This window comes from Leptosomus discolor, chromosome Z (genome assembly GCF_034619465.1).
Source record: "Leptosomus discolor isolate bLepDis1 chromosome Z, bLepDis1.hap2, whole genome shotgun sequence".
NCBI classification, from domain to species: domain Eukaryota; kingdom Metazoa; phylum Chordata; class Aves; order Leptosomiformes; family Leptosomidae; genus Leptosomus; species Leptosomus discolor.
Genome location: NC_141419.1, coordinates 3448976 through 3461500, shown reverse-complemented (window position 1 = coordinate 3461500; position 12525 = coordinate 3448976).

The window sequence follows — 12525 nt, the reverse complement described above, 5'->3', positions numbered from 1 at the left end:
GAGACCTTATAATTCCACAGCACCCCATTTCAAGTGACTTTTAAAGCTGTTGTAGTAAGTGGCCGTGCAGTTTCTACAGATAGCTCTCCCCGGAGGAAAGCGAAGGTTAATTTTGCTGGTTTCGTGGTTTAGAGGCTAAGCTGGGGATGTGCTGGGAATGAGATGCTTTGGCCTCCAGGCTGGCTGGAGCAAGATAGTAGCAAAGGCTGATGTTGAGTGAGAACTGTTGTATCTGCTGAAGTGCTTCGTGATTGAATTGAATGATCTTATTCCTTGTATTAAGAGATAAGACCTTGTAGGACATGTAATCAATCCTCCGGATAATTCAGGCTGACTCACTGTAAAATGGGGAGTGTGGAGTTATTGTGGCGCGGTAAGTAGGGCATGGAAAAGATGGGTCGGATTTCGAGAGTTTCTAGTTTTCATTTTCAACTTGTTGGACCTTAAATTCACCTTGCTTTCTGGAACGTTGCTGCCTGTAAATTCTGTCAAAGGATTTTAGTAGCTGATTTTACTGGGGTTGGGGGTCGAAGAGGAGCCTGCCTGGAACCAGAGGGAAGGGGGTTTAGTGTAAATGAAGTGATTTTTTGTTTGTTTGTTTGTTATTACTGGTTTTTGTAGTTCACACAGCAGCAATGTGTCCAGGCTGAATGGCAAACCTGGCTTTTTTAAAAACAAAATGCTGAACGTTCTCATTACTGTGGCTGCCCTTGTGAGTTGTAACTGGTGTTAGCGGAGCCATTGGCTGAACAAAGCTGCCTCTCAGCCCTGCCGGGCTGGTGCTGATCCGCGGTCTGGTTGCCAACAGTTGCGTGTTGTCGCTGCTGACGTCACCGCTTTATCTGTTTCTTTCTCATTTGTCCCGAAAAGGAGCCTAGCTCTGATAACTGAAGATGTCTTTTGTCTCCTAAAACGCTTGAGTGCGCCAAGAAACCAGACATCTGGCGCGGCTTTTTTAACAGGTTGGACCCATCCAGCTGTGATGGGCCGAGCGATAACCACGACTTGGTTAGGAGGAATATTGGTCTTCAGCCCAGCCTGGGTTTGTCTTGCTTTGTGAAGCATAGATTTTAAGATTTCTGAAGGACTTACCACCTGGGTTATGATAAATTTGTAGTGCTTTATACATCAAAAAATAATATTTATAGGAGTTACTAAATTCCACTCAGAGATCTGTGTAGCCTGCACTCAGGCTGTTCTGTTTCTGACCTGAGCTTTGCAGGCTCAGGATCTGCAGTGGATCCTGGTGCCTATTAGAGCTTGTCTGAAGGACTCAGCTCGGTGATTTCTTTGCAGTGTCTCGGTCCGTTTGTCAGTATTTTCCATTTCGGCCTGGAAACCTGCGTTCCTCTCGGGTGCGTAGGGCCTTGCTGCTGCTGACCTGGGAGGTCGCAGAGCTGTCGCTGGAGAAATCTAGAGCTGAAAATAGAAACAAATTGTGCTAAAGTCATGTAAAGGGGCCAGAATCGGTGCTGAGCTCTGAGCCAGCACCTCTCCTGGGGCGAACGGGGGTGCTCGCAGCTAGGTGGGCCAATGTCCCACTGGTCGTGGCCGTGGATGGGGCAGAGTTTCATCCCTTATGGGGGACCTGTCAGGTTCCTCCTGTGCTGGCCCAGTGATGGGGCAGGACACAGTTTTATCCTGGGCCTTGTGTCCCCCATCATCGACCCCAAGCCCTGCAAACACCCCAGGAGGGTGGGGAACTGCGTGCCCACAACCCCTCCCAGAGGGCTCTCCTTTAAAAGCTGTGTTTCTGTAGGGCACCCCCCTACTAAAGCAGGGCCCTGGGGGTCTTCCTCTTTTTTTTTTTTTTTGGGGGGGGGGGTGGGGTGGGAGAGAGAAACAACCCATGAAGGTGCAGCCAAGCTGGGGACATGGATGTCAGCTTTCACAGGCGGTGAGCCAGCAGGATGCTGTGAAGCGGGGCGGCATGATTCATCAGGTTTAGGGCGAAAGAATAAGGGGGGGGGGCTAATTGGTGTAGCACGTCCAAACAAAAGCTTCACCCTGCACTTGAAAAGGTGGAATTTAATAACTTTCCGTGCTCCATATGAGAATCCCGTAGAAAAATGCTGCCTGGTTCCTGTGGCTCTCCCCAGCTCTCTCTCGTGGGCTAGGAAATGGCTCCGGGTACTGTTTGCTTTGTGTGTTTTTCCCTTTTAATTCCCCACCACGGCTGCAGTAAGGGACTCGTTTCCAAGGCTAGGTGAACAGTGAGTCATGGCTTGGCAAGGAAACTAAGTCTCGAAGACTCGGTGGTGAGCCTTGCTGGGCAGATTTGCTGGTAGCTGTGCTCTCAAAGGCTAGATCAACACCCTCTCCTCATCTCAGGAAGGTAGAGTTAGGCAGACGTCTGACCCTTGATCATTGAGAGGACTATATCCAGCCTCTGCGGTGATTTTTGTTTAAATTTAACCAAAATGTTGAAAAAAATGCCCCCCTCCCCAGCCCTTTGATCTTAGCATTAAATCCTGGAGATGTTAATAGTGGTTAGGAAAGCAAACTTCATCCCTTACTGGAGGGAAGGCAGAAGTTTGTTCTACTCAAGCATTGTGTATTGCAGGGGTTAAGTTATATTTTGCTTTGGGGAGGAAAGGAAAAATCTCTCAAAGTAATTAAGTTGCTGACGCTAATGAACTGGCTTTCTATGCCGAGGCTGGGGGCGGGGGGGGGGGGGGGCGTGATGGGAATCCCCTGTTGAATCAATGACATGAGGGCCTTAGGAGTGATTCTGCAATTATTAGGCTGAAATGATGTTGAACATGAAGTTAATCCTGTTATCTCTCAAATATTGAGCAAACTGCTTGCTCTGGATAACTCTGTAATGGGATTATACGAGTCAGTCTGGCACCCTCGACACTCCCTATCTGTTCAGGGCTTTTTGTTATGTTCCTGTTCAGGATAAAGTATTGATCAGTCTTCCTGGAGTTAATTTTGGGAGGTGGTGTCTGGGGCATTGTTTTCCAGTGGTGCTGGATTGTTTTTGGGTTTTTTTTGAAAAAACAAGTTTGATAATGAGCACCCTGTTGCCTTATGAAGCCATTCACTCACAGCAAAAGATCCCTTGAGCCCATCCCTAAACAAATGTTTAGGAAAAGAACTGGAGAACAAGGACAAGTACAAAAGGAGACTTCCCTTCGTCATGCCTTCCTGGCATCGAGAATCTGCAGTTGAGTGAGTTCCTGTGTCGGAGACTGTTCCCGAGTCGTCGTATTTGCCGGGTGTAATCGGTTCTGGTTTGAAAGCCTAATTTTGCATCCGTGATAGCCTGTGGCAATTGTTCTAAACAAAAGTGACTGGTGGGGTTTTTAAAAGGATTATCTTGCATTTGGTTTTGAGCAGTGTGCAAGGTAATCAATGTCAGGAAGACACAAGAACCAAAACGATCATGTAGGGAGGAGAGAGAAAAGCCCTGATGCGTCTTCAGTCACTCGCCGATGTTTGTTGTAGACAGGATTGCTTTCCTGTCCCACAGCACAGGCCCACAGACCTCCAAGTTGTAGTGGCCTGACTCTTATGCAGGGTTTGTCCTGTGCTGGAACAATGGCGTTGTCGCTGCCAGGTCGAGTGACGTCCTTGGTTGCAGCAGGGCAAAACGTAGTGACTTACGGTTCTGCAGTTACGGACAGAAATCAGACCACTGCGTTTCGTGCGAGAGGTAAAGACCTACACCCTGGTGAGAATTATAATTTGAGTTTCAAAGTCAAGGAAAACATATTTTTTTTTTCCTCTACTCTGTAGCCAGAGGCTCAATTAACAATAAAACAGGCCCCTTTCTTTCAGCATCACTAGTATAGCACTGATTTCTACAACACCCACTAAATGAGCAGATGGGTTTGTGCCAAACCAGAAATTTCCATAAATATGGGAAAGTTCCATTAAAGGGTCAGTCAGCTTTTAGTTTCCAAGCTTTGATTCTTTTTTTTTTTTTAAGGCTGATCTGAATCTCATTAAGAATTGCAGATTTTTTGGTGAGGTTGTGTTTTTTCCTACTCCCTTGACAAAGGTGGAATTGCTTTGGAAGCTCCAAGGAGCCCCCTTACAGCAGAAATGAGCTTCGGCATTGCTAATGACTCGTGTCCAGGCTGCCTTGAAAAAGGCAGCGAGAAGACGTGGGCTGGTGTAGCCAAGGGGCCACCTAGGATTTTGGACCAGCTGGGGTTTCAGTTTAAGTGCCCAGGGGTCAGCTAGCCCTGCTGTTGGTAAGGTAATGGGTTTAGGTAGTGTCGCTGTAGCCTGTAATTTTGGGGGAAGCCCTGGGATGGCATTCTTACAGCGAGGGAGCCAGTGCCTTCTGCAAGCTTTTTTAGCTGGGAATCCAGCAGAACCACAAACTCCCTATTTCACCCCAAAAGTGCATGGAGAAATGGTTTAATGTTTATGTCTATACACCCTATGTTTTTTGTACTGATTCAAATACTTGCTCTAATGTATCCTTGCTGACGACTGCTTGAAGAACGTGCTTACCGGAGCGATGGTTTTCAGCTTTTCGTTTGTGCACCTCTGAATGTCGTCTGATTGGAGGCACAGACCCCTGTGGAGTTAGTTAATCCAAATGTACCTGGTTTTCTCAGCGGCTTCTTTTTGGACCCCTTAGAGATAGTTCTCGCTCGTTCCTCCTGCACGCTGAGAACCCCTGAACTTGAGTTTTGGTGCTGCTCAGACTTGTGTACTGTGGGCCTTGAGATGGGAACTCTTTGGTGGATGCCATGGTGGGGAGTTTGTACTGATACTTGCCTGCAAGATCTTTCTCCCTCATCAGACCTCTTTGAGCACTGGGAAGTACGCCGTAACCTCATGGAGCCGTGGGATGTACCGTGGAGCCTCTGTGGCTGCCTAATCTCTGCCACGTGATTCTTTGATCCGAGCCCTTGAAATAGCAGCGTGCTATTATGCTGCGAAATTTGTCTGAGAAGGTGAGTAAATATTTGAGGAGCTTTCCCTGGCGGAGCTCACGGCTGTTACAAGCTGGCGGCTGTTGGCATATGAGCTGGCTGCTTCCAAGCCAGTCCTGATGGACTGCAGTGGTCGTGCTGGGCTACACTCAACCCTCTTACTGGCAGAAACAGTCCTGTTTCAATTGAACTGCGTTTCCTCTCGGCAGCAGTGCTCAGAGACTGTCTGCAGCCCCACGTGCAACCGTGCCAAGTGTGAGGAGACGGGAGCATTCTTTGATAGTCTCAGAAAGGGTTTTCGGCCGCTGTTTTTGGTGTGGTGCTCCTTGCTCCTAAACAAGGTCGCTGCTGGTGCTCTGCAAAGGCAGGAGCAAGGGAATGAGGTGGAATTCTGTGAAATGAGGATTCTGGGAATGTTGAAGGCTTGTGTTTGCAAGAGGGGGAGCAACTCTGGGAGAAACAGCTTCTCACAAGGTTACGATTAGCTGTACCTTCTGAACTGTGGGTGTTATCTCATCTCTTGACATTTCCTTTAATTATACGGAACGGCCTTGACGCTGTAAACAATCGCCATGGCATTGTCTCTGCAGCTCGTGTGAGTCCGTGTGGTGTGTAAACAGCCTTTGGTTTTGGGGACCCGATCTGCGTACGCCTTGGGACGTGAGCTACCTGTTTGCAACAGTCACGCCTGCTTTTTTTGTGCCTTGCTCTGGGCCGGCTCTCAGTGCTGGTGTCTGCCACCGTCTTGTTTTCACAAGAGCTCTTGGTGCTGGAAGAAAACGGAGGAGCATCAGGGCAGGGATTTCGGGAGGAGCCTAAGGGGGTTAGGTAGGGTGCTCACATTTTGCTTTGAACTCCATAACTCTCTCCCCAGCGAGCCAGTTCAAGCGGGGTAAGGAAGGGGATGATTCACAACGCAACCCCAAGCGTTGGCTTTCGTCACGCTCGCAGCAGTCTTTTACTCGGCCTGTTTCAGTCTTAAGCCTCGCTGCTGCTTGGAGACACCTTGGGGGTTATGCAATAGTAAATATCTGGAGAGTTGAGATTCACTCACTGTCTTGCTGGTGGCTCTTGTCTGGGTGCGACCCGTGGTCTGGATGTGCCACTATTTAGGGTGGTCCGTGGTAGATCTACGAAACACATTTGGCTAGATGAACTTCCTAAGCGTTATCTCGTTCCTTAAATAGAGAATAAAGCTTGTATCAACATGAATCACAAAGTTGATAAACTGGAATGGTTCCTCTTGGAGTTGTCGTCTTGTATTGGGCAAATATTTATCCACATTGTTTCAAAAGGCATATTTGTGCAATAGAAGGAGGTCAAACCTGTAATTACCTGTTAGATTCACGCTGGTAGAAATGGCTTGTAAAAACACAGTATGTTTGAAAGGAAGCTTTTAAACCTGGTGTTTGTGTGCAAATGTAAAGTTGTGGTTTAAAAATCTCAAATTTTATGAGTTTTCAGTTGCGTGGGTGCGAAAAGTATTTTTCTTGCTCAATTTGAGTGCCTTCAGCCAAATCTATCTGCCGTTTCTTTTGATTTCTGAACTGTGGCAGGGAGTTTGGGTTTCTCTTCCAAATGTATCTGCTCGAGATGATAAGCTGAGATTGTGTGCCAAACTTGCCTTGCATTTTAATAAGGAGCTTCTAGCCTAGTCAATAATTACAGCAGAGCAGGTGCGGTGGAGAAGTTGGGTGTTCCCCAAAAGCTAAACCAAGGCGCTTTTGTAAGTCTCCCTGGGCAGAGCCAAGTGAGTGAAGGATGGTAGGATGCCCTGGCTCTGGCTGGCTTTGTGCAGTAATTTGGGAAAAATGTAACTTCAGACTGAAGAGCTGTAGGTGTCGAAGGGTAATCTGGCTTATTGGTGTGGTGTGCCTGCACCGAGACCTTTGGGGTGGCAGAGGAACCGCTGAAATGTTTTGCTGCAGTTTCGTCTTTGGATATGAAGAGCAAGTGCACTTGCCAGAGATTTTTGTGAAATGTTAAAAAGAGGAAAGGGGACTTTTAAAGAGAGATCTTGCTGCCTGCCTTTTCAGCTAGCATGTGGGCAGGGAGGCTTTCACCTGGAGTCATAGTTTGTCACCTTGAAGGATTAGAGGCAGGAAGAGACATTTGGGATCGTGAGTCTTTTAATGAATCAGAGCGGGGATACTAGCCTGTGAACCTTGACCTACACGTTGCAGACTAGCTTCTAGAGTTACAGTGCTGCCTCTGAGGGTTAATTTCAATTTAGTCTTTAGGGGTTTAATATTTACTGCCGTTCTTGCTGTTAATTTGCAATCTCCAGTGTAGTGCTTAACAGAGTTTGTCCCATCTGTTTTATAGGTGACATAGATGCACTTACCTCTTTGCCAAAGGACTCAGAGTAATGTCTGTATAAAGCTGTAAAGTCTCATATGGGTTAGGTTTGTCCAGTAAGGTCCCTAGCACAGAGGATGTGACTGTCCAGCACGTCTGTACTGCAGCCACTCGCTTCAGAAGAGCACTGTATACTTCTGCTGTGCCAGTCCTAAAAGCACGTGCTGGGTAGTGGTTTGAACGGCGATGAATATATTTCTTTGTGCTGAAGCTCTGTTAGTTTTGTCATTCTTTATCTCCAGTGTTTTACAATGAGAAGCCTCAGGTGGTGTCAGTTTATAGGTTCCTCTTAGTTTTTGCTGTGGGAGAGGGTTAAACAAGAGTTAAGCGAAATGCAATGCCTGTTTCTTCCCTAAACAATGTAATAATTAATGTAATTTTCTTCTCGTGTGTTTTTGCTTAATGTGTTCCTAATAATATAGCTGGAAGTGGCAGATGGGTATACTGCCTCCGAGTGCTTCACTGTTGGGAATATGCTGATACTTCGCTGATGCCTGATGCTTTGCTGGAATGTGTCCTATATCTGTGCTTCCTTTGGCTTCTGACCAGTGTTTCTTTTAATGCTGCTTCAAGGTGCTCCAAAAAGTAGTTTGTCAGCTTTGGAGGTTCCCTTGCTTCAAGATGGCATAGCCATGAATCACTGCGGTGATCAAGTTAGCCAAGATGTGACTGAATCTTTAATTTTGTCAGGATTACATTCCTTAGCATCCCCTCACTAGTAAACAAGAAAATATTTAGCATATGGTGTAATTACAGTGAATGGTGAGGAGGCATTGAAGATGATATGTCTTCAGTACCGGCTAAAATGTGTTCTCATTGAAAGTTGCCCTTCCTCTGCTGGAAAACAAGGCTGGTGGATATTTTGGCCTTAAGCTTCTCTTGGCCCCAAGACCTACATGCACTTTTCCTTAGCCTGGTCCTTGTGACAATTAAGCAATTCCTTGTGTTCCAGCCACCCGCTGCGATCACAAGGCTTTCCAGGAGCATGTCCCCAGCTTTAGTTTCCCTTCCTAAACGTGAGGCTGAACGTGCTGTCGGTCAGCTCGTTGGCAGAGGCTGCTGCTGAGCCTGCAGCAGTGGTGTTCCTCCAGCTGTGCTCCATCCCGGTCCACATCTGGGCTGCTGTAGGACATGAGTTGCTCACCTTGCACCGCCAGCACATACGTGGTGGCACCAGGACGGTCCCTGGTGTGCTAGATCTGCTGCCCCGTGCTTTCTACGATCGAGCAGCCGCTGTCGCCGTGCTGACTGACTTGGGGGGGGGACAAGGGGACTGGAATGCTCTGGGAAATAGGAGTTTCCCTCTTGGAAATGTCACAGGAAGCGTGGAGGAAATCATGTGGTTTAGGAGCAGTTACCTCACTTTTCTGTCCCATCCGAACCAGCGCCCTCGCATCAAAGTACCCAGAACCTAAACAATGCGATGCCAGCTGGCTTATAAATAAACCATTTTCCATTTCCACACTGGCCGTCGGGCTGACTTTTAATACCATGTGGGGAGAAAGGAAAAGCGTCACGTTGTGTCGCCTTGTGACCCTTCACATTGACTACCCGGCTTCCTACACACTTGCTTCCCCTTGCTCTGCTGTTGCAGTTAATAACTCTTCCACATGCTCTCTTTCGGAGCACAGTCCAGAAAGGGTCATCTCTGTCGGCAGCCGGAGCTGTTACGTATAGATGATAGATTTTTTTCACGTTCTCTGCCAAAGCTGCTGAGGATTGCTAGCAGGTTGGGGTGAAACGCATCCAGAGTTGTGGTGTTGCCACTTCTCCTCCCTTCCAGTCCTCCTGGTGAAATGGTACCGTGGGCCTGTGTTAATCTTTCAAGTGGGTGCGTCTCCAGCAAGGGAAGAGCCTTAAATATCCTGTAGCTACTGTTGACTCTCTTGCTGATGGGCTCTAAAGGAAAACACCCAGTATCACTGGTTTTAAATAGGCAGCTCTGCATGGATGGGATAATGCAAGAGTCCTTTTTCATGTTCCTGTGGCTGAATCATGGAACGTAAATGTCTGAGTCACTGCAGATGAATGCGGTGTTTCACGTTGGTGTGAACCGAAATGTGAACAACAGTGTCTTTATTAAAGGAGCTAATATTTGTGCTCATTATGGCTTTCATTAGATTTTAAAGTGAAACAATCTAGGAGAGTTCCTTTTTACAGCGTATACAAACAGACCATTAATATGTGAATGCCGGGTTTTTAATGGGATGCTGGACGGGATGGAGAGGAAATGAAACTTCAGAGGAAAGCCTTGTACTCCACTTCTCTTGGGCGTTTACTGCCCGTAACTGGGCACCTCTTCTCATTTTGTTTTAGCTATCTGACTCTCCTGAAATCCTGTGAGATTGTCGTGTAACTGGGATTTCTTGATTACTACACTTTTAGAAGAAAATATTGAAAGGACTAGGCGCTGTATCCCTTTTTGCTTTTCTGTAGAAAGCTCTTTGCTATTCCGAGCTCTTCCTTCTCATGAGGGTCTTCACCTGTCCCAGAGGAGTAAAGGCTTTGCTCTGGTTTCTTCTGGTTGCTGCACGGTTAAGTCAGGTGGCCCTTCTGCATCATTATGGGAATTTCAGACATTTACTTGTCCTTGCTTGAAATGCAAATCTTCCTTTATCCTCCGGGTCCAGTTGGATGGAGGCTGAGGTTTTGTCACATTGTTCTTCCTACCCCAAATTGGAGAGAGTTGTGCCTGATACTCCTAAAGGATGTTTCAAGTCCAAACCCGGTCGCAATTTGAAACACCGATTTGTATCTCTTTGCTCCCCGAGCACCGCAGCCCCGCGTTTCGGAAGGTCATATTAGCGCTTCTGGTACAAACCTTGTTACAGGTGCCTTTGCCAAATAGTCTTGTTGCTCTCTTTGCGACGGGTCGTAAGGCCTGATCGACGATGCAGAAATGTGAAAGGGCTTTATTGCACGATGGTGTTTGCAAAGCCCGTGCGGCACCGGAGCCTGAGTAACTGTCGTGCGTGCTCTTGGACTGCAGCCGCTGGGAATTTAAATGCCTTTGTTTACATCTTTTTCATTGAAATTTAAGCTAATATCTCCTGGTTTACTAACGTAGAAATAAGGGGGTCAGGCATATGATTGTGCTGCTATGCTTCAGCAACTTCCCATGTGTCATCTGTACTGCAGCAGAGCTTTGTGCGCTCCGAATTCACGGCAAATGCAACATGAAATTGCAACGGCTTTAATCTCCTTGGAAGTCAGGCAAGCCGAGATGCGGTGTTTAGCGTTCTGTAGCGTTCCCAGATGCAGGGATATTTTTTCCAGACCTCCTTCCAAGTTGGACAGCTGATTTACAGACTTGGAGGAGTCTTCCAGCCTCTATCTCCGAACTTTGTGGGTGCCTGCCAGATGGCAGCGTATTTAAATGGCTTTAAAATGGCTTTTTCTTTGTTTCAAAGCAAAGAGTCTTAAATGAGGTGGAGCATGCCTGTGAATCAGTACGGTAATTGCCCACAGTGAAAATCAAGAGTGCTTGGAAGGACTGACTGCTGTGGCTGACCAGACAGAAGTGAAGGTTCCCCTTCAGAATTCAGCGATGTCTGGTGGTGGGAGGCTCAGAAGAGCAACGCTTTCAGGAACGTCCATATGTTCCTGCGCGAGGGAGGACGGTGCTATTTGCTCCTCCGCCTCCACGTATCTGCTGATCCCTTGCTCCTCCACCTGCTCCTGCCTGCCGTGCTCTTGCTGGACGTGGGGACGGTGGTCATCTCCTCAGCAGGCCAGGGGTTGAAGACGAGCAGGGTGCTGGTGCAGGTGGAGAAGGTGCAGGGTATCCTGCTTCCCCCTGTGCTTCGGGAGAGAGGAACGGATTTGCAAGTTGTCCCATGGCATGTCTAGTATGTTAGTGGAGGAACCAAGAGCATCAAGGGCTTCCAGGTGTGCCTGTGGCTTAGGTGGAGTTTTATTAGACTTCAAAACGACTCCCTTCCCTTTTCTGGGGTGTATTGGCTGCAAAACTGCCTCCCGCTGCGGCGCGCGGTCGGGAATGGTGATCTCTGCCGCTGCGAAGCGGGCGTTCGCTTCGGGTGTCCGTCCTGACTGATGAGCAGCATTGATTCTTCCCAGCTGCACCAGCCCAAATTGACAATCTTGGATTTTGTCGTTTCCCAGAATAGAAGATTTTTTTTTTTTTCTTATTATTGGGACTTGCTGCAGTAGTGAGCTTGTCCCGAACTCTTCCTGGCCGCCTGAGTGATATTCAGCGATACTGAAGTACTGCGGCTGCTGGCCTGACAAGGACGGGGACCTCGAGGGCTGCAGCAAATCCTGATGTGTTTAAAACTGCTTTTTTCTGCAGCCCTTCCTACAGTGGGAGAGAGCGAACCTGGATGTGTCACAGGTTCGGGTTCCTGATTAGTCACTGGTGTGACGCTGCAGCCAATTCCTGTATGGTTTTGAAAATTGTTTTTCCTTTTCCCCCAAGTGAAGATTAAGCTTCTGGATGTTTAAAGGTTTTCCCACTCCTCTGTGGTCTGGTGTTAGAGGGCTTGGAAATGATCTGGAGGTTCACTGAAGTCCTAACACAAATGTTGATGAAAGATTATAAAGAATCCAAGTGGACGTGTTTAAACTCTGGATATCTTCTTATCGTGGTGCCAGTGCTGAGGGGGATATTTGTTACCTTCACGATCAAGATGTGACACATGACTGAAAAGTAAACCCTTACTTTCCTTGTTAAATTTACATTTTCCTTTGTTAAATTTAAATTAAATGAGGAGACACGCTCCCTGCTCCTACCTTCTTCCTGGTAACTTTGGAGGAGAGAGGAATTGCTATGAAATTGTATTTTTATTATGTGTCTGGCTAGATGCACGTCAGCTCAGGCACTCTTCTTGAAATTCCCTTTGCTCTCAGGACAGTGCAGCTTCTACGACAGAGTAGCAGGCTTCCTCACTCGTGACCGCCTTGCTTGGTATTTTGTAGGCTCAGGTACGTTATTGCCTCCTTGAACGCGTTTGGGAGCTGAAACCCCTCGGTGTATTGGTGTCCATGGCTTCTCCAAGCCCTTCCTTGACCAAAACGCCCCGGTCTCCCTCTCTCCTTGCTCCCAGCTTTTCTCTCTTCTTGCTAAACTTGATGTGAGGAAGGAGCGAGGGGTGTTGATGATTTGGATTATGCAGCTAAGTGGCTGGAGCGTGGCTGGCTGTCTCCTCCCCTTCCTGAGCTTCGGCCCTAGCCTGCTCGGCTCTGGAATGACAGGCATTCCTGCGTGAAGGGAGCTGGCACGGACGCCTATTTATGAGAATCAAGTGCCGGCCAT